Raw genomic sequence first — 25,404 nt, forward strand, 5'->3', positions numbered from 1 at the left:
TAGTATTAATAAATGACATAGAATGTAATTGCGAAACAAACCAATATATAGCTTTCCATAAACAGAAGTATGTAACATGCAAAAGACCATCTGCTGCAGGTCATTTACAATATGCTCATAGAAAATGCTGAATATAAAGTAGACTAATAGGATTTGGATAACCTACCTGGTAAATCCTTTTCTCCTAGTCCGTAGAGGATGCTGGGGATGACATCAAGACCATGGGGTATAGACAGGATCCGCAGGAGACATGGGCACTCTAAAGACTTTTCATTGGATGTGAACTGGCTCCTCCCTCTATGCCCCTCCTCCAGACCTCAGTTGTAGGAACTGTGCCCAGGGAGACTGACATTTCGAGGAAAGGAATTACTTAACTAGTGGTGAGATATCTACCAACTCACACCCTCAATCATGCCGCACACATGGCATTCAACATAACACACACCAACAGGCATGAACTAATTGCAGCAACATGCTGAAACCAAGATAACACAACTTGTGTAACTGTAATAACTAAACTGCAGGTAAAGTACGCACTGGGACGGGCGCCCAGCATCCTCTACGGACTAGGAGAAAAAGATTTACCGGTAGGTTATCAAAATCCTATTTTCTCATACGTCCTAGAGGATGCTGGGGACGACATCAAGACCATGGGGTCTATACCAAAGCTCCAGTACGGGCGGGAGAGTGCGTATGACCCTGCAGCACCGATTGACCAAACTTTAGGTCCTCATCGGCCAAGGTGTCAAATTTGTAGAATTTTGCAAATGTGTTTGACCCTGACCAAGTAGCTGCTCGGCAAAGTTGTAATGCCGAGACCCCCCGGGCAGCTGCCCAGGAGGAGCCCACCTTCCTAGTAGAATGGGCCTTCACCGACATCGGTAACGGCAATCCAGCTGTAGAATGAGCTTGCTGAATCGTACTTCTGATCCAGGGCGCAATAGTCTGCTTAGAAGCAGGACACCCAATCTTGTTGGGAGCATACAGGACACACAAAACCTCTGTTTTCCGTATTCGAGCTGTTCTAGCGACATAAATCTTCAAAGCTCTAACCACAGCTAGAGACTTTGACTCCGCGAACGTGTCAGTAGCAACTGGCACCACAATAGGTTGGTTTATGTGGAAAGAGGAAACCACCTTTGGAAGAAAATGTTGACGAGTTCTCAACACTGCCCTATCTTCATGGAAGATCAGGTAAGGGCACTTTTGGGACAAGGCCCCCAATTCAGACACCTGCTTTGCAGATGCCAACGCCAAAAGCATCACCACTTTCCAAGTGAGAAACTTCAACTCTATTTCTTGTAGAGGCTCAAACCAACCCGATTGAAGGAACTGCAACACCACATTAAGGTCCCATGGTGCCACTGGAGGCACAAATGGAGGCTGGATGTGCTGAACCCCTTTCACGAACGCCTGAACTTCTGGAAAGGAGGCCAATTGTTTTTGAAAGAAAACTTAGAAGGCCGAAATCTGGATCTTGATTGACCCCAATCTAAGGCCCGCATCCACACCAGCCTGCAGAAAATGGAGAAAACGTCCCAACTCAAACTCTTCCGTAGGAGCCTTCTTGGATTCACACCAAGACACATATTTTCTCCAAATACGGTGGTAATGTTTAGACGTTACTCCTTTCCTGGCCTGAATAAGAGTGGGGATGACTTCCTTGGGAATACCCTTTCGGGCTAGGATCCGACGCTCAACAGCCATGCCGTCAAACGTAGCCGCGGTAAGTCTTGATACACACACGGCCCCTGCTGTAGTAGGTCCTCTTGAGGAGGAAGAGGCCGAGGATCTTCAATGAGCAACTCATGAAGATCTGGATACCAAGCCCTCCTTGGCCAGTCTGGGGCAATGAAGATTGCTCAAACTCTTGTTCTTATTATTATTTTGAGAACTTTTGGAATCAGTGGAAGTGGAGGAAAAACATATACCGACCGAAACACCCACTGGGTCACCAGTGTATCCACTGCCATTGCTTGAGGGTCTCTTGACCTGGAACAATATCTCTGAAGCTTCTTGTTTAGATGAGATGCCATCATGTCTACTTGAGGAACTCCCCAAAGACTCTTCACCTCTGCGAAGACTTATTGGTGGAGGCCCCACTCTCCTGGATGGAGATCGTGTCTGCTGAGGAAGTCTTCTTCCCAGTTGTCCACTCCCGGAATTAAAATTGCTGACAGAGCTCTAACATGTCTTTCTGCCCAGAGGAGAATCTTTGTCACCTCTGCCATTGCCGCTCTGCTTTTTTTTCCCCCTTGCCTGTTTATGTATGCGACTGCTGTTACATTGTCCGACTGGATCTGCACGGGATCTTGAAGAAGATGTACCGCTTGTAGAAGGCCGTTGTAAATGGCTCTCAATTCCAGAACGTTTATGTGAAGGCAGGCTTCCTGACTTGACCATTTTCTTTGGAAGCTTTCCCCCTGCGTGACAGCTCTCCTTCCTCGGAGACTTGCATCTGTGGTTATTAGGACCCAGTCGGGAATCCCAAACCTGCGTCCCTCTAGTAGGTGAGAACTGTGTAGCCACCACAGGAGCGAAATCCTGGCTTTGGGGGACAGGATTATTTTCCGGTGTATGTGTAGGTGGCATCCGGACCACTTGTCCAACAGGTCCCACTTGAATACTCTGGCATGAAATCGGCCAAACTGTATGGCCTCGTAGGCCGCTACCATTTTCCCCAACAACCAAATGCATTGATGGATCAACACGCTTGTTGGTTTAAATATTTGTTTGACCATTTTCTGGATTTCCAGAGCCTTTTCCACTGGAAGAAATACTCTCCGTACTTCTGTGTCCAGAATCATCCCTAAAAAGGACAATCTTGTCGTCGGTTCCAACTGCGACTTTGGAAAATTCATGATCTAACCGTGTTGTTGGAGTATTGACAGGGAGAGTGCGATATTCTACACCAACTGTTCCCTGGATCTCGCTTTTATCAGGAGATCGTCCAGATAAGGCATTATATTGACTCCTTTTTAACGAAGGAGGACCATCATCTCCGCCATCACCTTGGTGAATACCCGCGGTGCCGTGGAGAGTCCGAACGGCAACGTCTGAAACTGGTAATGGCAATCCTGTACTGCGAAACTCAGATAAGCTTGGTGAGGAGGATAAATGGGAACATGCAAGTAAGTATCTTTTATGTCTACTGACACCATGAAGTCCCCCTCTTCCAGACTGGAAATCACTACCCTCAGGGATTTCATCTTGAACTTGAACCTTTTCAGGTAGAGATTCAGATTTTCAGGTTTAAAATCGGTCTGACCGAGCCGTCCGGCTTCGGAACTACGAAGAGGCTTGAATAAAAAAACCTTCTCCTTACTGTGCCAAGGGTACCAGGACAATGACCTGATCCTGACATAATTTTTGAATTGCCGTTGTTACTGCCTCTCTTCCCGGAAGGTCGATTTGAAAAATCGGCATGGGGGGACGTCTTAGTTGAAACTAGTTTGTACCCATGGGACACTATTTGTAAGACCCATTGGTTCAGGCCAGATTGAATCCAGATTTGGCTGAAAAGTTTCAGACATGCTCCCACCCGAGCGGACTCCCGCAAGGGAGCCCCAGCGTTATGCTGCAGATTTGGCAGAAGCAGGGGTGAACTTCTGCTCCTGCGATCCGGGAGACGCTGCAGATTTTTTTCCTTTTCCCCTTCCCCTATCTGCAAAAAAAAGGGGAGACCTTTGGCCTTTTTGTATTTGTTGGGCCGAAAGGACTGTATGTGAGAGTGATGTGTCTTTTTCGCCGGTGTAGGAGCATAAGGCAAGAATGTTGACTTACCTGCGGTAGCCGCCAAGACTAACGCATCCAGCCCATCACCAAACAAGGCCTCACCTTTATACGGGAGAGCCTCCATATTTTATTTTGTAATCTACATCAGCATTCCACTGGCGAATCCACAACGCCCCCCGAGCCGATACTGCCATGGTAGCGGTTCTTGATCCCAAGAAACCAATATATTTCGTGGATTCTAGTATGTACACAGCAGCATCTTTGATATGACCTAACGTTAGGAGTATCTCGTCTCCATCTATTGTGTCAATGTCTAATGACAAGTTTTCTGACCACTTTTCAATAGCACTACTCACCCACTCACAGACAATGGTAGGCCTGAGTAGTGTCCCATTGGCCACATCAATAAATCACCTCACTCACTTGCGGTCTGTTGGCTCCTTAAGTGAAGCCATTCCAGGTGCAGGGAGAAACACCTTTTCTCTTTTATGACAGGGCCCTGTCTAAAATGCGGGGTGACTCCCACCTTTTTTGGAAAAAGGTAAGCTGCCTGAATTCCTTTTGGGAATCTGAAATTTCTTTTCAGGTTAAATCAGACCTGAGGTGGAGGGAAAATTACATTACTTCTTTCTCCTTGTGGTAAAAGAGGGGCTTTGTAACTTCTAACACCTCCTTTATAGCTAAAACATGTTTTGAATGCTTTTTTGCTAACTTAGGACCTATTCCCCTGAAATCACTAGTGTCGACACAGGAATCCGAGTCCGTGTCGGTATCAGTTTGTACTACTTGTTCAAATGTGTATGTGACCCAGAAAGGTCCCTGTGGATGAAAGGCAGAACTATTAAAAATCACATCTTCAACAGATTATTTTCATTTTCTGTATGAGATTCAGTCCAACCTCTTACTGATATGATTCACACTATCATATAACCTTTCACCCAGTGAGGCTTTTGGTGTCATATTACACCTCTGTGTCCCTAACATGTCTCCACAGAGTTCCCTGCCACAGACATGTCACACACGTCCAGAACCACACCACAGACACTCCGGGACTTATAGGGGGACAGACCCACAGTAAAATCTGTCAGAGGGACACAGATGGGATTTGCCAGTTCACAACCCAGGGCCAGTAACACAATGTCTGTGAACACAAAATGCCCACTGACATTCAGCGCTTTTATAGTGTTAATCACACAATTATATAGCACCAAATTCACTGTGCCCCCCCCCCCCTGTTTTGCACCCTGATACTTGTTCAGTAGTGGAGGAGGACCAGCCTTGTCTCTGCAGCCTGAGGAGAGAGAGAAAATGGCGCTGAGCTGTGTGCGGAGCTCCACTCTTCCATGGTGTGTTTCTCCTCAGCTTTTATGAGGTAATTTTTTATACTGGTGGGGGTAGGACTGTGCCTCAGCAACTTATGCCCCTTATTTATGCCAGTTTCCATAGGTTTCATGCTGCCCAGGGTGCAATCCCCCCGCGCCCTGCACCCTGCAGTGCCTGTGTATGTGTGGGCAACATGGCGCGCTGCGCTCCCGCCAGCCGCGCGGTACCTTTAGCCGTCACTTTCTTGATTGAAGATCTGTCTTCTAACACTCACCTGTCTTCTGACTTCTGGCTCTGTGAGGGGGGTGACGGCGTGCTGTGGGAGTGAGCATCTAGGCACGGCTAGCGTTCAGTTCCCTTCAGGAGCTAATGGTGTCCTGTCAGCCAGAAGCAGAGCCATGAAACTCTTTAGGAAGTTGGTTCCTACTTCTGCCCCCTCAGTCCCACGAAGCAGGGAGTCTGATGCCAGTAGATCTCCCTGAAAATAAAAAAACAAACATACCGTATTTTTCGGACCATAAGACGCACCTGACCATAAGACGCACCTAGTTTTTAGAGGAGGAAAACAGGAAAAAAAATATTCTGAACCAAATAGTGTAATATAATATTTAATAAACTATAACAGAATAGCATTTGAACTCAACAGTGGCATTAAGAACCATTATCACTGTCATTAACAACGGTTTGAGTACGGTACTCTAGTTTTATGGAAACCCCAAGAACTCATCATCGCTAGAGTCAGAATTTATGAAGCTCATTTGCTCACAATCACTGACATCACTTTCTTCGCTGTCTTCATATAAGATACCGTCTTCACTTCCATCTAAGGCATTGGTAATGCCACATTTTTTGAATGAATATACAACAATCTCCTCCTTCACTGAGTCCCATGATCTTTTTACCCATTCACAAACTTGAGTGATGGTGGGCCTCTTCATTCGTCCAGTAGGTGTCAGATCATGATTACCAGCAGCCATCCATTTGTTCCACTCTTCTCTCATAAAGACCTTAAATGGCTTGTTGATGGAAACATCAAGAGGTTGCAACTGGCTGGTAAGACCTCCGGGAATTACAGTTAGATGAGTCTTCACTTCTCTGAAGCACTTTTTTGTTGGTTCGCTAATATGTGCTCTAAACTGGTCAAGCACTAATAAAGCAGGTTTTTTCAGAAGTCCTCCAGGACGTTTGGCCCACACCTTTTCAACCCATATTCTCATTCCATTTTCATCCATCCATCCTTTGTCATGTACATGTACAACAACTCCTCGCGGAATCACTTCTTTTGGAAATGTTTTCCTCTTGAAAATCAACATGGGTGGCAATTTGGTGCCATCGGCACAGCAGGACAACACAGTAGTGTAATGGGTCTTCTCATGCCCTGAAGTTTTCACAGTGATGGTTTTGGCACCCTTCAGATCTACAGTCCTATTAGATGGCACATCAAAGGTTAGCGGGACTTCATCCATATTCCCAATCTGGCCAATTTCAAAGCCATTTTTCTTCCTAGCATCAATAACAAATTTATGAAAGGACAGAATTTTAGATTCATACTCTTTTGGCATTTTTTGCGCAATTCTAGTTTTGGTCCGCATAGCAAGACCACATCGCTTCATAAATCTGTAGCACCATGATGGTGATCCTGTAAAATCCTGAATGCCTTTCTCTATAGAAATGCGTTTCACTTCAAATATGATCATTTTTGTTGAGACAGAGAAGCCATTATTCCGGTGACGTATGATCCATTCTTTCATGTCCACCTCCAACTGTGGCCACTTTGCAACATGCCCACGGAAAGTGTGCTTACTTTTATCTGCTTTTTGCAGCTGATCCTCCTGTTTCCTCCACTCTCTAATCATTTTTTCAGTTGGAGGAGGTCCAAAATGTCTCTCCGCTGCTCTGTTTCCATGCTCCTTAGCATATTTTACTACCTCTAGTTTAAAAGGATTTTTATATGCTAGCCTTTTCTGCTTTATCATCCTTGCAATGGTCGCGGATTGGCCTCCCTAGTTTTCACCGACTCCTACAATACAGAAGATAAGCCTGCCTCAGTGTCTAATGTGGCTGGGTTCAGCTCAACTAGAATATGATAGCACAAACAGAATCTACGGTATCTATCACAGCAACCGCTGCATCTCTGCCACCCTCCTTCATCCCTCATCGTATATAGCGCAGCAGATTCCGTTACAGTGTCTTATATAGCGCAGCAGGTTCCGTTACAGTGTCTTATATAGCGCAGCAGATTCCGTTACAGTGTCTCATATAGCGCAGCAGATTCCGTTACAGTGTCTTATATAGCGCAGCAGATTCCGTTACAGTGTCTTATACAATTGTAAATAGAGATAAAACAAATTGGGTAACAACAGACAGACTTGGAGGTAAGAGGGCCCTGCTGCAAGCTTACAATCTATACTGTAGACACAGACATCAGCTTTACAGGCCATTTACAGAGAATACGGTACACAGATTTTTCTGGGACAGTGTGTGACAGAGGCAGCCACACAAGCACAGCCATAGTACACAGTACAGAGCAGACGAGAACCTTTTTACCTCACAGTATTAGGAACTTTAAAAAAAAAATCCCCATTCATTATAAATTGAAGCAGCATCATGGCTCTTCACTTACTACCACTACTATACCAGTACTGTATGGTAGTATATGGGTACCTTAAGAAAGAGGTGAGGGGGGGGGGGGGGGGGGGTCACTTTATTGTGGCAAATGTGTACAGATGGTTCCCAGCATCCAGCCCGAAGCACACTACTCTGAGGACTCGGAGGAGGTGAGGGGAGGGAGCGGGGGAGCCACGTGATGCCGCCTCTCAGATGACGGCGAGGCAGCAGTACTTTGGAGGAGGCGAGGGGAGGGAGCGGAGGAGCCACGTGATGCCGCCTCAGATGACGGCTAGGCGGCAGCAGCAGCAGTACCGTACTTTGGAGGAGGCGAGGGGAGGGAGCGAAGGAGCCACGTGATGCCGCCTCAGATGACGGCTAGGCGGCAGCAGCAGCAGTACCGTACTTTGGAGGAGGCGAGGGGAGGGAGCGGGGGAACCACGTGATGCCGCCTCAGATGACTGCTAAGCAGCAGCAGCAGCAGACCCGCCGCTTCCCGCACTCGTAATTGCTGCCTCTCCCACGCAGTGCGCTCCCACCCAGCACATTGAGAGCGCATTGAGAGCTCTCCATAAGGTTTTTACTGTTACCTATATGTTTTTATGTTACTCGGACCATGTTATTCGGACCATAAGACGCATATTCGGACCATAAGACGCATGTACTTTTCCCCCCATATTTTTTTGGAGAAAAAGTGCGTCTTATGGTCCGAAAAATACGGTAAGTCTTTTCAGAGAAACTCAGTAGAGCTCCTCAGAGTGCATCCTGTCGACCTGGGCACATTTCTAAAACTGAGGTCTGGAGGAGGGGCATAGAGGGAGGAGCCAGTTCACACCCAATGAAAAGTCTTTAGAGTGCCCATGTTTCCTGCGGTCTTGCGGATCGCGTCTATACCCCATGGTCTTGATGTCGTCCCCGGCATCCTCTAGGACGTATGAGAAATATATTTAAATTTAGAATGAAAATAAAGTAGAGCTAAATAGAGTAACAAACAACAAACCTATTACATGAAGCATCTGCAATAAAGTTATTATGTTATCCTAAATAATAAAAGGCTAACGCTGCTCCATACCTCTAAGGGAGGAATTCAAGTGTTGCTCCGTTCAGGCGCGCACAGTCGGTGTCGCTGATATAACTGTTATGTTGTCTGTCATTGTGACGGGCTGTTAGCTAATATGACTATAACCACCCTCAGTCTACTGGTTCATTCCAAAGGAACTGCAGTGTGTGGCGAATACTGTTTGTACCCTTGCAGAATGCAGTCTGGAAGCAGTCTATCTGATTTGAATCAGAAGGAATGATAGCGAATAGTGTAAGAAGCTATAACATGATAAAACCTTGTGCTCTCTGTGTTTTGTTCTTGGCAAAGCCGCCCTAAATTGTTTTGATGTTGACTTTTGGATTTAATTAAAATGTCAAACTGGTAAAGTCATATAGGGGTCTATTCAATGCATGTCGGATCCTTTCCGACGGAAAGGATCTGACTTTTTAAAGTCGAGTTGACATTGTCGAAAACGGGACTAAAAGCTGTCGGATTTGGCTGCAAATCGACAAAACACGCCTATCCGTGGCTAATCAACCGATCCATGTGTTTAAACACTAGTGTAGGAACACAGTTTCACATTATGGGGTATATTCAATTACAGTCGGAATTGCCGACCTGTCGGAAAAACGGCAGCCATAATGAATAGATCGAATCACGTTTCGACCTAAAAAAGTCGGAAACTGCCATCTTTCCGACAAGACGGCAGTTCCGACTGTAATTGAATATACCCCATAATGTGAAACTGTGTTCCCACACTAGTGTTTATATAGATAGTATTAATTTACAGCCAATTTTCTAATGAGCACCTTAAAATTCAATATTTTCTCTAATATTGGCCAAAGGCTGCTGCAAGGTGGCTGGCTAAAATTAATGACATAACAGTCTGATTTGTTTCCGCTTGCTATTTAATAATTAGCATTACTCTGATACTGCCCCTCACACATTAGTACCCTTCACACATTTATATCAAGAAAGAGAGTTCTGTTTGGGGTGGGTGTGTTGCTCAACAGCACCCGGAATGTTTGCTGCTTGCTAGTAACTGATCATACTCATTACACAACAACACCTTTCACACAGAGTTATTCGGTTACCTGCGATTCTTGGTAAAACATCACCGCAAATACCCGATTTACAGCAATTTTTGGGTGGATAATGCAGTTTCCCTTTGTTGGACCTATGTGTTTATCGCAATCGTGGCAAGAAAAAAATGTAGATATCTGGAATTTTGTTTCTCCTGCTTCTAGCCAATAGTGCTGGCTACTGGGGGTAATTGGATTACCCCCCGGGGATCAATTACCCACGGTTATTTACTGGGGTTAATTTAATTTCCCCCTTAACCTTTTTTATTTTACTACAGCAAAGTTTGTATTAACATGCAGAAAAAAGAAAACTGCAGGTGCACACTTCAAACACTAATGGGCCCTACACACCGGCAGATAACACTGAACAATATGAACGTTCTTGTTCATATCGTTCAGTGTGGAGACACCAACGATGAACGACGCACGGCCCCGCGCTCGTTCATTGTTGGTGCCCCGTCGATTATGCATGTAGGCCAATATGGTCAATCTCGTCCATATTAGCATAGGCAAACGCAGGGGGGGGTTTCCGGTTGCCCATAAACCCCTCTTCTCTTGGCCAATGGCTCAAATTATGACAGCAATAGCAATTGTATATAATACGATTACTAGAGCTGCCATTACATCATGCAGTGTAAGGGACAGAGCAGAGCTGCTGCACATGCCCAGTGGTAGCAGCTTCTTCTACCAAGCTTGTTCTGTGTGTGCTTCTGAGTCCTCCATCAGTGCACTGGACCAGAGAGCAGCTGCCAGGAAGAAGAGGCAGGAGCCTTACCATGAGGTGGGAGAATGTGTGCTTAGAAAGTGTAGTACTGGTTCTATTATATTTGTGTATTTATTATGGAATGTGTAACTTTTCCTGACCACTAATTTACTTACTTCGCTCGCCATGCCTCGGGCAAGGTGCCTCGCTCCGCAAGTTACCGTGCCCAATCGTAGTCCACGTGGATCGTAAAGTATGAAAAAGTTCCAAAAAAATTTAAAAAAATTGAAAACCCATGTCGACCTATAAACCATTTCGACCTAATGCATGTTGACTAATAGTGGTTGACCTAATGACTGTTGACCTAAGTGTGGTCTACTTAGAGATCGGATACCGACATGCAGGGGTATAGCAGGGGCAGACTACTTAGTGAAGAAAAAAAAAAAAGTTACACCAACAAGCTAACTTGGCAAAATACAGAAATTAAATGGTTTCAAAAGACAATTTGTCTTTTTGATTATGTTCTACATCTATCAACATGCCTGGCAACATACAGGCAGATGCATAGCAGCGGCAGACTTCTCATTTTAAAGAAGAAGATACACTAACAAACTATCTATAGGCTGGAATTTAAATGCTTTGAAAAACACAATTGATATGTTTAGTTTTAGTTAGGTTATACAGCCACATTTGTGAGAGGCAGAGGGATAGAACAATCACAGTGTTCATTTTAAAAAGAAGCTATCCCAACAAGCCCATGATGTAAAATAATGTAAGATGGAATTGTCCTTGGGCCCTCCCAGCCACACATATGTTGGATATTAAAAAGGACATGCATAGTTTAAAAAAGTACGTGCTTCAGCAACAGGGAATGTCACTTTTATGACTGAAGTGCTTGCTTTGGGTCGCCACTTTGGCTGTTGGTGTTGTTTTTTGGACTTTAAAATAGATAGAGTATTTGGCAGCTACTTATGAGCTTTAGGCTAACAGTAGCCAACTTACTCGATATCAACTTCTCGATATTGACTTTTTGGCCGTTTGTAGGTCGACCTATTCAATAACCGTGCCAGTTTTTTTGCCTGGCCGAAAAATCCGCACGGACGAAAACCACATGGATCGACAAATTCTCCTCCGATCAACGTGTTTTGTCGAATTTGCGGGCATTTTTTCGACAGGCATGGGTGAAAATGGATTCTAAAAACTCACTATTGAATACACTGACGTTAAATTAGTGCCAATTTTCCGACTGTCGGAAAACTCTTTACTAATTGAATATGCCCCTTACTCTGACACTGAAAGAAGAATGTTGTTTTTTTTTTTTTTTTAAACATGTTTTTATTGATCATATCACCGATGTACAGAGCACAATTAGCAATGATAGTGGGAAGTAAAAATAAGAAATGACAGTATGTCCACATAAGAATATAAAATATAACACATGCACACTTAGGGTATATATTCAATAGTGACAGAATTTCCGACAGGGCGGAAAGACGGCACTTTCCGCCGATAATCGGCACTTTTCTACACTTCAGTATTCAATTGAAGTGCCGATTTTCTGCCATAGAAAATTCCAAAAAGTTGAAAAACACACGGATGAGCAGAATCTCTGCTCATCCATGTGTTTTCGACCCGCCGTGGTCGAAAACGGCCAGTTTTTGTCCATTTTCGCCCATAAGAGAAGGAAGAAATGAATGGTCGGAATCAGAGGTCTGGGACTCCAGGTCGACACCAAAAAGGTTAGCACACCTTAGGTCGACACACCTTAGGCCGACATGAACAAAAGGTCAACATGAACAAGGTTTTTTTATGTTTTTTTTTGGTGTTTTCTTCGTAAAGTGACCGGGAACCTCAATTAGTGTACCGCGTCTCCTTGCATGGCTCGCCATGCTTCGGGCATGGTGCCTTGCTCCGCTACCGCTGCACTCGGCACAGATTACCGTTCCCAATCGTAGTCCACGTGGATCGTAAAGTATGAAAAAGTTCAAAAACTGAATTTTTTTTGGAAAAACTCATGTCGACCTTTTTCTATGTTGACCTTGTTTATGTTGACCTTTTGTCCATGTCGACCTAAGGTGTGTCGACCATTTGGTGTCGACCTAAGGTGTGTTTACCTTTTTGGTGTCGACCTGGAGTCCGGATACCTGGAATCAGAGGAGGAAACAGCCAGCATTGAATACTGAAGTGTTGGATCCTCGCTGTCGGAGAGGATCCGACTCTAATTGAATACTGACCACAGAAATTGTAGGCATTAATATCTGAGCTACACACTAAAAGATTTATTTACCAGTTTTCTGCCACATCACACTGCATTTGCATATGTCCGCCCACAAGGAGGATGACATAGTGACAGGAAAACATAGGACATATGTGCAGATTATTGAGAGTGAACACTCTGTTCGACATCGGGAGATTGTGGACGATATTTTTGGTTTAGGACGACAGATCTCAAAATCGATCGCTCATGTGTGTGGGCAAGATTTTTCAGAATTATCGTTGAAACACCGAAATGATCGTTCATACACACTATATATGATAAAGCAGGCCAATGTCCCAATTATTGCCAAATTGGGCCAATAATTGTTTAGTGTGTACTTGGCTTTAAACTGGGTACACATTAGACGATGTGCAAACGATGCGATGGTTTTCCCATTTCCCTTGTACTGAAGAACAAACGATATAGGGATATATTCAATTGAAGTCGGATCCATTCCGACATTCATATTTCGGAATGGATCCGACTTGGGCTATTCAGTGTCATCTCAATTCGACTTTTAAAAAAGTCGAATTGAGATGCAGGAGCTAGACGGGGGAGAGCCGCGGGCAGACTGGAGAGAGCAGTGCTACAGCAGCGGCTATATAGCCGCTGCTGTAGCACTGCTCTCCCCAGTCTGCTCGCGGCTCTCCCCCCCCATCTCTCTGCCTCACGTCCCTCCGCTCCCCGTCCCCGCATCACAGCCGCCGCTCACGGCAGTGTCCACCCGGCTCCAGCAAGCGAGGTCTCGCTTGCTGGAGCCGGGTGGACGCTGCTGTGAGCGGCGGCTGTGAGATCCTCCAGCGCTGCTCACCCCATGTTCCCCGCGGCTCCCCGTCTCCGGCGCTGCTCTCCCCCCGTCTCCAGCATTGCCTGCCGAGGGGGCCTGGCTGCCCGCGGCTCCCCCGTCTCCGGCGCTGCTCTCTCCCCATCTCCAGCACTACCCACCATGGGGGCTGGCTGCCCGCGACTCTCCCCCGTCTCCCCGAGACTCTCCCCCCTCTTCTCCACTAAGGTCCCTAGTCTCAGTCCGACATATTTTTTTATGTCGGACTGAGATGATTGGAAACGGGGCCAAATCCTGACGAATTTGGCATGGTTTCCCTCAAAAGTACGTGAATCGGCAGCTATACCGCTGATTCACGTACTATTCCGACATGTCGCATTCCCAGACTTGTCGCATAAAAACTGCTGGGAATGAATAGGTCGAATCACGATTCGACATTAAAAAGTCAAAAACAGCCGTCTTTTCGACAGACGGCAACTTTCAACCCTAATTGAATATACCCCATAGTGCTTGATGGAGCTGGAGGAAAATCTGTTACTCACTTTAGTTCAGTGTGCCAGAGATATGAAGAAATACGAAGTTTCAACCAATATATTTGTATTTTATTTCGAGGTTTACATGTTCGATATCCAGAGATATAGAAGTCACTGACGTGTAGGCAATACAAATTATCCATATTCAGTATTCTGAAATGGGCATTCACTTTGCGAAAAATTACACAAAAATATTCACAGTGCCAAGCAAAATATATAATGAGAATAGACAGTTTAAGAAGTATTTAAAACCAAATATAACACTTACAAATAAATAAAAGAATCTCACAGAAGTTGCAAGGCATTTTGCGGCTCATGGTATGTTTCTCAGAGAGAGATTTTATAACTGTGAAAGATTTCCCTTTTTCTGTAGTCCTGTAGTCCTCTCCAATTTGGTCCAGTATTCCCCAAAAATGATGTTGCATTGTCTTCATTTTCTTAGTGACTGTGCTCTAGATGTGCTGGAATGCTGGGAGGTGAGCTAATCTGTATGCCCTGGATGTGTTGGAATTAGTGATGAGAGGGTTTGGATCCTCGGGATCCGAACCCGCCCGAACTTCACCTTGTTTTTCACGGGTCCGAGCAACTCGGATCCTCCCGCCTTGCTCGGTTAACCCGAGCGCGCCCGAACGTCATCATCCCGCAGTCGGATTCTCGCGAGATTCGTATTCTATATAATGAGCCGCGCGTCGCCGCCATTTTTCACTCGTGCATTGGAGATGATCGTGAGAGGACGTGGCTGGCGTCCTCTCAGTTTCTATGTTCAGTGTGCTGCAAATTGTGCTGCAAATATCTGTGCTCAGTGTGCTGCAAGTGCAAATATCTACGTTCTCTGCCTGAAAAACGCTCCATACCTGACTGTGCTCAGTGTGCTGCAAATATCTGTGCTCAGTGTGCTAATTGCTTTATTGTGGGGACTGGGGACCAGCAGTATTATATAGTAGGAGGACAGTGCAGAGTTTTGCTGACCAGTGACCAGTGACCACCAGTATTATACGTTCTCTGCCTGAAAAACGCTTCATATCTGTGCTTCATTGTAGTATATAGTAGGAGGACAGTGCAGAATTTTGCTGACCACCAGTATAACTATATATATAGCAGTACGGTACAGTAGGCCACTGCTCTACCTACCTATGTGTCGTCAAGTATACTATCCAGCCATACCTGTGGTGCATTTCAGTTTTGCACAGTTTGCTGACCACCAATATATACTATATAGCAGTACGGTACAGAAGGCCACTGCTCTACCTACCTCTGTGTCGTCAAGTATACTATCCATCCATACCTGTGGTGCATTTCAGTTTTGCACAGTTTGCTGACCACCAGTATATACTATATAGCAGTACGGTACAGTAGGCCACTGCTCTACCTACCTCTGTGTCGTCAAGTATACTATCCATCCATACCTGTGGTGCATTTCAGTTTTGCACAGTTTGCTGTCCACCAGTATATAATAGATTGCAGTACGGTATAGTAGGCCACTGCTCTACCTACCTCTGTGTCGTCAAGTATACTATCCATCCATACCTGTGGTGCATTTCAGTTTTGCACAGTTTGCTGACCACCAATATATACTATATAGCAGTACGGTACAGTAGGCCACTGCTCTACCTACCTCTGTGTCATCAAGTATAATATCCATCCATACCTGTGCTGCATTTCAGTTTTGCACAGTTTGCTGACCACCAGTATATACTATATAGCAGTACGGTACAGTAGGCCACTGCTCTACCTACCTCTGTGTCGTCAAGTATACTATCCATCCATACCTGTGGTGCATTTCAGTTTTGCACAGTTTGCTGACCACCAGTATATACTATATAGCAGTACGGTACAGTAGGCCACTGCTCTACCTACCTCTGTGTCGTCAAGTATACTATCCATCCATACCTGTGGTGCATTTCAGTTGTGCGCAGTATATATAGTAGTAGGCCATTGCTACTGATATATTACTGGCATATAATTCCACACATTAAAAAATGGAGAACAAAAATGTGGAGGGTAAAATAGGGAAAGATCAAGATCCACTTCCACCTCGTGCTGAAGCTGCTGCCACTAGTCATGGCCGAGACGATGAAATGCCATCAACGTCGTCTGCCAAGGCAGATGCACAATGTCATAGTAGAGAGCATGTAAAATCCAAAAAAATAAAGCTCAGTAAAATGACCCAAAAATCTAAATCAAAATCGTCTGAGGAGAAGCGTAAACTTGCCAATGTGCCATTTACGACACGGAGTGGCAAGGAACGGCTGAGGCCCTGGCCTATGTTCAAGGCTAGTGGTTCAGCTTCACCTGAGGATGGAAGCACTCATCCTCCTGCTAGAAAACTTAAAAGAGTTAAGATGGCAAAAGCACAGCAAAGAACTGTGCTTTCTTCTAAATCCAAATCCCCAAGGAGAGTCCAATTGTGTCGGTTGCGATGCCTGACCTTCCCAACACTGGACGGGAAGAGGTTGCGCCTTCCACCATTTGCACGCCCCCTGCAAGTGCTGGAAGGAGCACCCGCAGTCTAGTTCCTGATAGTCAAATTGAAGATGTCACTGTTGAAGTACACCAGAATGAGGATATGGGTATTGCTGGTGCTGGGGAGGAAATTGACAAGGCGGATTCTGATGGTGAGGTGGTTTGTTTAAGTCAGGCACCCGGGGAGACACCTGTTGTCCGTGGGACGAATATGGCCATTGACATGCCTGGTCAAAATACAAAAAAAAAATCACCTCTTCGGTGTGGAATTATTTCAACAGAAATGCGGACAACTGGTGTCAAGCCGTGTGTTGCCTTTGTCAAGCTGTAATAAGTAGGGGTAAGGACATTAACCACCTAGGAACATCCTCCCTTATACGTCACCTGGACCGCATTCATTAGAAGTCAGTGACAAGTTCAAAAACTTTGGATGACAGCGGAAGCAGTCCACTGACCACTAAATCCCTTCCTCTTGTAACCAAGCTCCTGCAAACCACACCACCAACTCCCTCAGTGTCAATTTCCTCCTTAGACAGGAAAGCCAATAGTCCTGCAGGCCATGTCACTGTCAAGTATGACGAGTCCTCTCCTGCCTGGGATTCCTCCGATGCATCCTTGAGTGTAACGCTTACTGCTGCTGGCGCTGCTGTTGTTGCTGCTGGGAGTCGATCGTCATCCCAGAGGGGAAGTCGAAAGACCACTTGTACTACTTCCAGTAAGCAATTGACTGTCCAACAGTCCTTTGCGAGGAAGATGAAATATCACAGTCATCCTGCTGCAAAGCGGATTACTCAGGCCTTGGCAGCCTGGGTGGTGAGAAACGTGTTTCCGGTATCCACCGTTAATTCACAGGGAACTAGAGACTTGATTGAGGTACTGTGTCCCTGGTACCAAATACCATCTAGGTTCCATTTCTCTAGGCAGGCGATACCGAAAATGTACACAGACGTCAGAAAAAGAGTCACCAGTGTCCTAAAAAATGCAGTTGTACCCAATGTCCACTTAACCACGGACATGTGGACAAGTGGAGCAGGGCAGACTCAGGACTATATGACTGTGACAGCCCACTGGGTAGATGTATTGCCTCCCGCAGCAAGAACAGCAGCGGCGGCACCAGTAGCAGCATCTCGCAAACGCCAACTCGTTCCTTGGTAGGCTACGCTTTGTATCACCGCTTTCCATAAGAGGCACACAGCTGACAACCTCTTACGGAAACTGAGGAACATCATCGCAGAATGGCTTACCCCAATTGGACTCTCCTGGGGATTTGTGACATCGGACAACGCCACCAATATTGTGCGTGCATTACATGTGGGCAAATTCCAGCACGTCCCAAGTTTTGCACATACATTGAATTTGGTGGTGCAGAATTATTTAAAAAACGACAGGGGCGTGCAAGAGATGCTGTCGGTGGCCCGAAGAATTGCGGGACACTTTTGGCATTCAGTCACCGCGTGCCGCAGAGTGGAGCACCAGCAAACAGTCCTGAACCTGCCCTGCCATCATCTGAAGCAAGAGGTGGTAACGAGGTGGAATTCAACCCTCTATATGCTTCAGAGGATGGAGGAGCAGCAAAAGGCCATTCATGCCTATACATCTGCCTACGATATAGGCAAAGGAGGGGGAATGCACCTCACTCAAGAGCAGTGGAGAATGATTTCAACGTTGTGCAAGGTTCTGCAACCCTTTGAACTTGCCACACGTAAAGTCAGTTCAGACACTGCCAGCCTGAGGCAGGTCATTCCCCTCATCAAGCTTTTGCAGAAGAAGCTGGAGACATTGAAGGAGGAGCTAAAACAGAGCGATTCCGCTAGGCATGTGGGACTTGTGGATGGAGCCCTTAATTAGCTTAACCAGGATTCACGGGTGGTCAATCTGTTGAAATCAGAGCACTACATTTTGTCCACCGTGCTCGATCCTAGATTTAAAACCTACGTTGTATCTCTCTTTCTGGCAGACACAAGTCTGCAGAGGTTCAAAGACCTGCTGGTGAGAAAATTGTCAAGTCAAGCGGAACGTGACCCGTCAACAGCTCCTCCTTCACATTCTCCCGCAACTGGGGGTGCGAGGAAAAGGCTAAGAATTCCGAGCCCACCCGCTGGCGGTGATGCAGGGCAGTCTGGAGCGAGTGCTGACATCTGGTCCGGACTGAAGGACCTGCCAACGATTACTGACATGTCGTCTACTGTCACTGCATATGATTCTGTCACCATTGAAAGAATGGTGGAGGATTATATGAGTGACCGCATCCAAGTAGGCACGTCAGACAGTCCGTACGTATACTGGCAGGAAAAAGAGGCAATTTGGAGGCCCTTGCACAAACTGGCTTTATTTTACCTAAGTTGCCTCCCCTCCAGTGTGTACTCCGAAAGAGTGTTTAGTGCAGCCGCTCACCTTGTCAGCAATCGGCGTACAAGGTTACTTCCAGAAAATGTGGAGAAGATGATGTTAATCAAAATGAATTATAATCAATTCCTCCGTGGAGACATTCACCAGCAATTGCCTCCAGAAAGTACACAGGGACCTGAGATGGTGGATTCCAGTGGGGACGAATTAATAATCTGTGAGGAGGGGGATGTACACAGTGAAAGGGGTGAGGAATCGGACGATGAGGAGGAGGTGGACATCTTGCCTCTGTAGAGCCAGTTTGTGCAAGGAGAGATTGATTGCTTCTTTTTTGGTGGGGGCCCAAACCAACCAGTCATTTCAGTCACAGTTGTGTGGCAGACCCTGTCGCTGACGTGATGGGTTCGTTAAAGTGTGCATGCCCTGTTTATACAACATAAGGGTGGGTGGGAGGGCCCAAGGACAATTCCATCTTGCACCTCTTTTTTCTTTCATTTTTCTTTGCATCATGTGCTGTTTGGGGACTATTTTTTTGAAGTGCCATCCTGCCTGACACTGCAGTGCCACTCCTAGATGGGCCAGGTGTTTGTGTCGGCCACTTGTGTCGCTTAGCTTAGCTTAGCCATCCAGCGACCTTGGTGCACCTCTTTTTTTCTTTGCATCATGTGCTGTTTGGGGACTATTTTTTAAATCTGCCATCCTGTCTGACACTGCAGTGCCACTCCTAGATGGGCCAGGTGTTTGTGTCGGCCACTTGGGTCGCTTAGCTTAGTCACACAGCTACCTCATTGCGCCTCTTTTTTTCTTTGCATCATGTGCTGTTTGGGGACTATTTTTTTGAAGTGCCATCCTGTCTGACGCTGCAGTGCCACTCCAAGATGGGCCAGGTGTTTGTGTCGGCCACTTGTGTCGCTTAGCTTAGCCATCCAGCGACCTTGGTGCACCTCTTTTTTTCTTTGCATCATGTGCTGTTTGGGGACTATTTTTTTGAAGTGCCATCCTGCCTGACACTGCAGTGCCACTCCTAGATGGGCCAGGTGTTTGTGTCGGCCACTTGTGTCGCTTAGCTTAGCCATCCAGCGACCTTGGTGCACGTCTTTTTTTCTTTGCATCATGTGCTGTTTGAGGACTATTTTTTAAATCTGACATCCTGATTGACACTGCAGTGCCACTCCTAGATGGGCCAGGTGTTTGTGTCGGCCACTTGGGTCGTTTAGCTAAGTCACACAGCTACCTCATTGCGCCGCTTTTTTTCTTTGCATCATGTGCTGTTTGGGGACTATTTTTTTGAAGTGCCATCCTGTCTGACACTGCAGTGCCACTCCTAGATGGGCCAGGTGTTTGTGTCGGCCACTTGTGTCGCTTAGCTTAGCCATCCAGCGACCTTGGTGCACGTCTTTTTTTCTTTGCATCATGTGCTGTTTGAGGACTGTTTTTTAAATCTGACATCCTGACTGACACTGCAGTGCCACTCCTAGATGGGCCAGGTGTTTGTGTCGGCCACTTGGGTCGCTTAGCTAAGTCACACAGCTACCTCATTGCGCCACTTTTTTTCTTTGCATCATGTGCTGTTAGGATGGCAGATTTAAAAAATAGTCCCCAATCTGACACTGCAGTGCCACTCCTAGATGGGCCAGGTGTTTGTGTCGGCCACTTGTGTCGCTTAGCTTAGCCATACAGCGACCTTGGTGCACCTCTTTTTTTCTTTGCATCATGTGCTGTTTGGGGACTATTTTTTGGAAGTGCCATCCTGTCTGACACTGCAGTTCCACTCCTAGATGGGCCAGGTGTTTGTGTCGGCCACTTGGGTCGCTTAGCTTAGTCATCCAGCGACCTCGGTGCAAATTTTAGGACTAAAAATAATATTGTGAAGTGTGAGGTGTTCAGAATAGACTGAAAATGAGTAGAAATTATGGTTATTGAGGTTAATAATACTATGGGATCAAAATGACCCCCAAATTTTATGATTTAAGATGTTTTTGAGGGTTATTTGTAAAAAAACACCCGAATCCAAAACACACCCAAATCCGACAAAAAAATTTCAGGGAGGTTTTGCCAAAACGCGTCCGAATCCAAAACACAGCCTCAGAACTGATGTTAGGGTCTCCTGCCCTGTGCTGCCACGTCGTCATGGCAACCGGGAGACAAGTGCTAGCGGAGTGACCTGAGCGCAGCTGATACTCCGGTTCGGGTCTTTTGCTGTGCAGTGGTTATAGGCAGGGGATCCTGTGCTGGTTTTTGTGCTCACAGCCTGTGAGGTCTGAGTGGGGCGTGGACAGCACCTGCTTTATAAGGCCTCTTCTCAGGGTAAGCAGATGCTGCTGAATCTTTGTTGGTTAGTCAGTTTCTGAAAGTTAGCCAGTACTGTGTAGCTTTGTATTTGTTTGTTGCTTACTGCAAATAGGCCTGGGGATTTGGTATTACACTCTGCCAATCCAGACCTAGCAGTAAGACTGGAGTCAGTCGTTTAGCTTGCTGGGGTTCTGTTACTACTCTGTGAACTTAGCAAGTTTGCGGCTGTATTCTAAGACTTGCCTGTCTAATCCTGTCTCACTTTGCTAGGTGTCAGGGGTCACTTTAGTGGCAGTAAGCTGAACCTGTGCACTGCAAGTGAGAATTAGGATTGTGGAGACTCTCCTTGTGTCTATCATTCCATCTCTGACCAAGGAGTTTACTGCCACACCCGTTGGTAACCCTTTAGGGTTTTGCTGTTGCCCTTAGCAACAGCATTTCGGGTTCTCTACGTATTAAAACACAACATCTTGCTTTTCTCATCTGAGCAGTTCTAATACAAGGAAGATACCCAGTTCCTTAGCCTCTGGGCTTCTCTGTTCACTTTGTGTGTATTTTGTTACCCTATCACCTTCTGTGTACGTTATGTCATATTCCCCAGTCTGTCTGTAAGTCCATTTGTTTTGCATAACAGTTCAAACACCAGTACATTCCTGCAGGCACTGGAGTGCATAACAGTCCTGACACCAGTACTTTCCTGCAGGCACTGGTGTGCATAACATATTCAGCAGCCTAATACTCCTGTTGAAATTTTGTGGGAATATGGAGCATAAGCTCAAAATACGTTGCAACAGGTGGTCGATCAGGTGCAGGTCCTGACTCGACAATTTAATGATTTGTCCATTAAAATGCACACCTCCCAGGCTGCTGGCGGAGCTCCCGCAGCAGCAGCACCTGCAGGGGTTAAGGAGCCGAAAGTAAATCTCCCGGATCGTTTTTCTGGAGATCGCTCGCAGTTCTTTTGTTTCAAGGAGAGCTGCAAGCTATACTTCCGGCTTAGGCCTCAGTCTTCTGGGTCGGAGATTCAGCGGGTGGGCATAGTGATTTCCTTGCTACAAGGAGACCCACAGGTCTGGGCATATGGGTTGCAGCCTGACTGTCCGTCGCTTAAAAGTGTTGATGCTTTTTTTACGGCACTGGGCATGTTGTATGATGACCCTGACAAGACGGCCTCAGCCGAGGCTCAGATTTCGATCCTTAAGCAAGGGCGAAGGCCAGTTGAGGTTTACTGTACGGAGTTTCGGAGGTTGGCCCATGATACCCAGTGGAATGACCCAGCCCTGAGACACCAGTACCGAAGAGGTCTTTCTAACCAGATAAAGGACCAACTGGTACAATATCCCTTGCCTGATAGCTTGGATCAGCTCATGCAGTTATCCATCCGGGTGGATAGACGGCTGAGAGAGCGTAGGCTTGAAAGGGAGACTCAGACTCTGAGGAATTTTCCGAGGAGCCTATGCAGATTGGGGCTACCCGCCTCTCCTCGCGTGAGAAGACGCGGAGGAGACAGCAGGGGTTGTGTTTGTACTGTGGGAATAAAGGTCATGTGGTAGTATCATGCCCAGAAAAGCCGGAAAACTTCAGGGCCTGAGGGTGATGGGAAATATCCTGTCAGGCCAGAAGTCAGAATTTCCCAAGAAGACTTTTATCATTCCGGTGACCTTGAAGATCCTCGGTCAAACTGTCAAGACTGAGGCCTTTGTGGACAGTGGGGCCGACGGGGTTTTTATGGACCGCCAATTCGCCCTGAAACACTCTGTTCCCTTAGTACCCTTGGCATCGGAAATTGAGATTTGTGGGTTAAACGGGGAACCATTATCCTAAGGTAAAATTACCTCTTGCACTAGCCAGATTTCTTTGTTTATTGGAGCCACACACTCTGAAAAATTGTCCTTTTATGTGACTGTCTGTACTTTTGCCCCATTAGTGTTGGGGTTACCCTGGTTAAGGGCCCACAATCCTCAATTTGACTGGGTCTCTGGGGAGATTCTTAGTTGGGGTACTGATTGTTTCAGGAGTTGCTTGAGCCTTCCAGTCAGGCTCTCGCAGCTAAGTTTGCCAGGATTGCCAGGGTGTTATGCAGATTTTGCGGACGTGTTCTCCAAAAAAGTTGCAGAGGTACTACCTCCCCATCGCCCCTATGACTGTGCCATTGATTTGTTGCCAAATGCTAAGCTTCCCAAGAGCAGGTTGTACTCCCTGTCACGTCCTGAGACTCAGGCTATGGCAGAGTACATTCAGGAGAACTTGGCTAAGGGATTTATCAGACCTTCACAGTCTCCAGTTGGGTCGGGGTTCTTCTTCGTGGGTAAAAAGGACGGTTCGTTGCGACCCTGCATCGACTTCAGGGAATTGAACCGTATCACGATTAAAAACTCATACCCACTGCCTCTCATTTCGGTCTTGTTTGACCAGCTTCGTACTGCCACCATTTTTTCTAAGATTGACCTACGCGGTGCGTACAATCTAATCCGAATAAGAGAGGGGGATGAATGGAAGACTGCCTTTAATACCCACTCAGGGCATTATGAATATTTGGTGATGCCTTTTGGGCTCTGTAATGCCCCGGCAGTCTTCCAGGATTTCATGAATGATGTGCTCAGGGAATATTTGGATAGATTCTTAGTTGTATACTTAGATGACATCCTAATCTTCTCCCATTCCCTGGAGGAACATCGGAAGCATGTACGCTTAGTCCTCCAGAAACTCAGAGACCACCGGCTTGGGGCGAAGCTGGAGAAGTGCGAATTTGAAGTTCAGCAAATCGCATTTCTAGGATATATTATCTCCCCAGAAGGTTTCCAAATGGAGGGTTCCAAGGTACAGGCAGTCCTGGATTGGGTGCAGCCCACTAGTTTGAAGGCGCTTCAGCGTTTCCTGGGCTTTGCGAATTTTTATAGACGATTTATCGCTGGATTTTCGTCTATAGTGGCGCCCTTGGTGGCACTCACTAAGAAAGGGGCGGATGTTGCTCACTGGTCTTGTGAAGCTAAAGCGGCTTTTGCCCGTCTCAAAAGGGCATTTGTTTCGGCCAAGGTGCTGCGACACCCAGATCCAGAGCGTCCTTTTGTGGTGGAGGTGGATGCCTCTGAGATGGGTATTGGGGCAGTGCTTTCTCAGATGGGAGTGTCTGATAATCGCCTTCATCCCTGTGCTTACTTTTCCCGTAAATTTTCGCCTGCCGAGATGAATTATGACGTGGGTAACCGGGAATTGTTGGCTATTAAGGATGCACTCGAGGAGTGGAGACACTGGCTTGAGGGGGCTAAGTTTGTGGTCTCAATTCTCACTGACCATAAGAATCTGGCATATTTAGAGTCAGCGAAGCGTCTCAATGCCAGGCAGGCACGATGGGCTTTGTTTTTTGCTCGCTTTAATTTTTTGATAACATATCGCCCTGGGTCAAAAAACATCAAGGCTGATGCGCTCTTGCGGAGTTTTGCTCCAATCCAGGAGACCACCGAGGAGCCGTTGCCCATTGTTTCCCCATCATGTATTAAAGTGGCCATTACCCAGGACCTCTTATCATTAGTCCTTAGAGCACAGGAGCATGCTCCTCCAGACCTTCCGGTAGGTCTTTTGTTTGTGCCTCCTAGGTTAAGACAGCGAGTGTTCCTGGAATTCCATGCCAAGAAGTCTGCAGGTCACCCGGGTATTGCCAGAACTCGGGAGTTGCTATCTAGGGCGGTGTGGTGGCCCTCGGTGGCTAAGGATGTGGATCAGTGGGTTCGGGCATGTGACATCTGTGCCCGAAATAAGACTCCTAGAGGGGTTCCTGTTGGCCCATTACATCCACTCTCTATCCCATCTAAGCCATGGACCCACATTTCAATGGATTTTGTGGTGGACTTGCCCAAATCCTCGGGGCTGACAGCCATCTGGGTTGTCGTTGACAGGTTTTCGAAGATGGCGCACTTCGTTCCACTGGTTGGGCTGCCATCGGCCAGACGCCTGTCTGAATTATTTATGCTGCATGTTGTGCGTCTCCACGGGTTGCCACTTGATGTGGTCTCTGACCGCGGATCCCAGTTTGTGGCCAAATTCTGGAGGGCATTTTGTTCCGATCTCCAGATTTCTGTCAGCTTGTCGTCGGGCTACCATCCGCAGTCTAATGGGCAGACTGAAAGGGTGAACCAGTCCTTGGAGCAGTTCCTCAGGTGTTATGTCTCCAAGTGTCAGACTGACTGGGTTGCTCATCTGTCCATGGCGGAGTTTGCCTATAACAACGCAGCTCAGT

The 25,404-nt window shown here is 46.5% G+C and overlaps 1 protein-coding gene across 4 annotated transcripts in view; it reads left to right on the plus strand.

The window, feature by feature from the left end:
* The window catches only part of ZNF827 (zinc finger protein 827), a 524,965-nt gene that overhangs the window by 250,676 nt on the left and 248,885 nt on the right, over positions 1-25,404 (plus strand). The gene's annotated exons all lie outside the window — the stretch shown is intronic.

Source organism: Pseudophryne corroboree, chromosome 1 (assembly GCF_028390025.1).
Source record: "Pseudophryne corroboree isolate aPseCor3 chromosome 1, aPseCor3.hap2, whole genome shotgun sequence".
NCBI lineage: Eukaryota > Metazoa > Chordata > Amphibia > Anura > Myobatrachidae > Pseudophryne > Pseudophryne corroboree.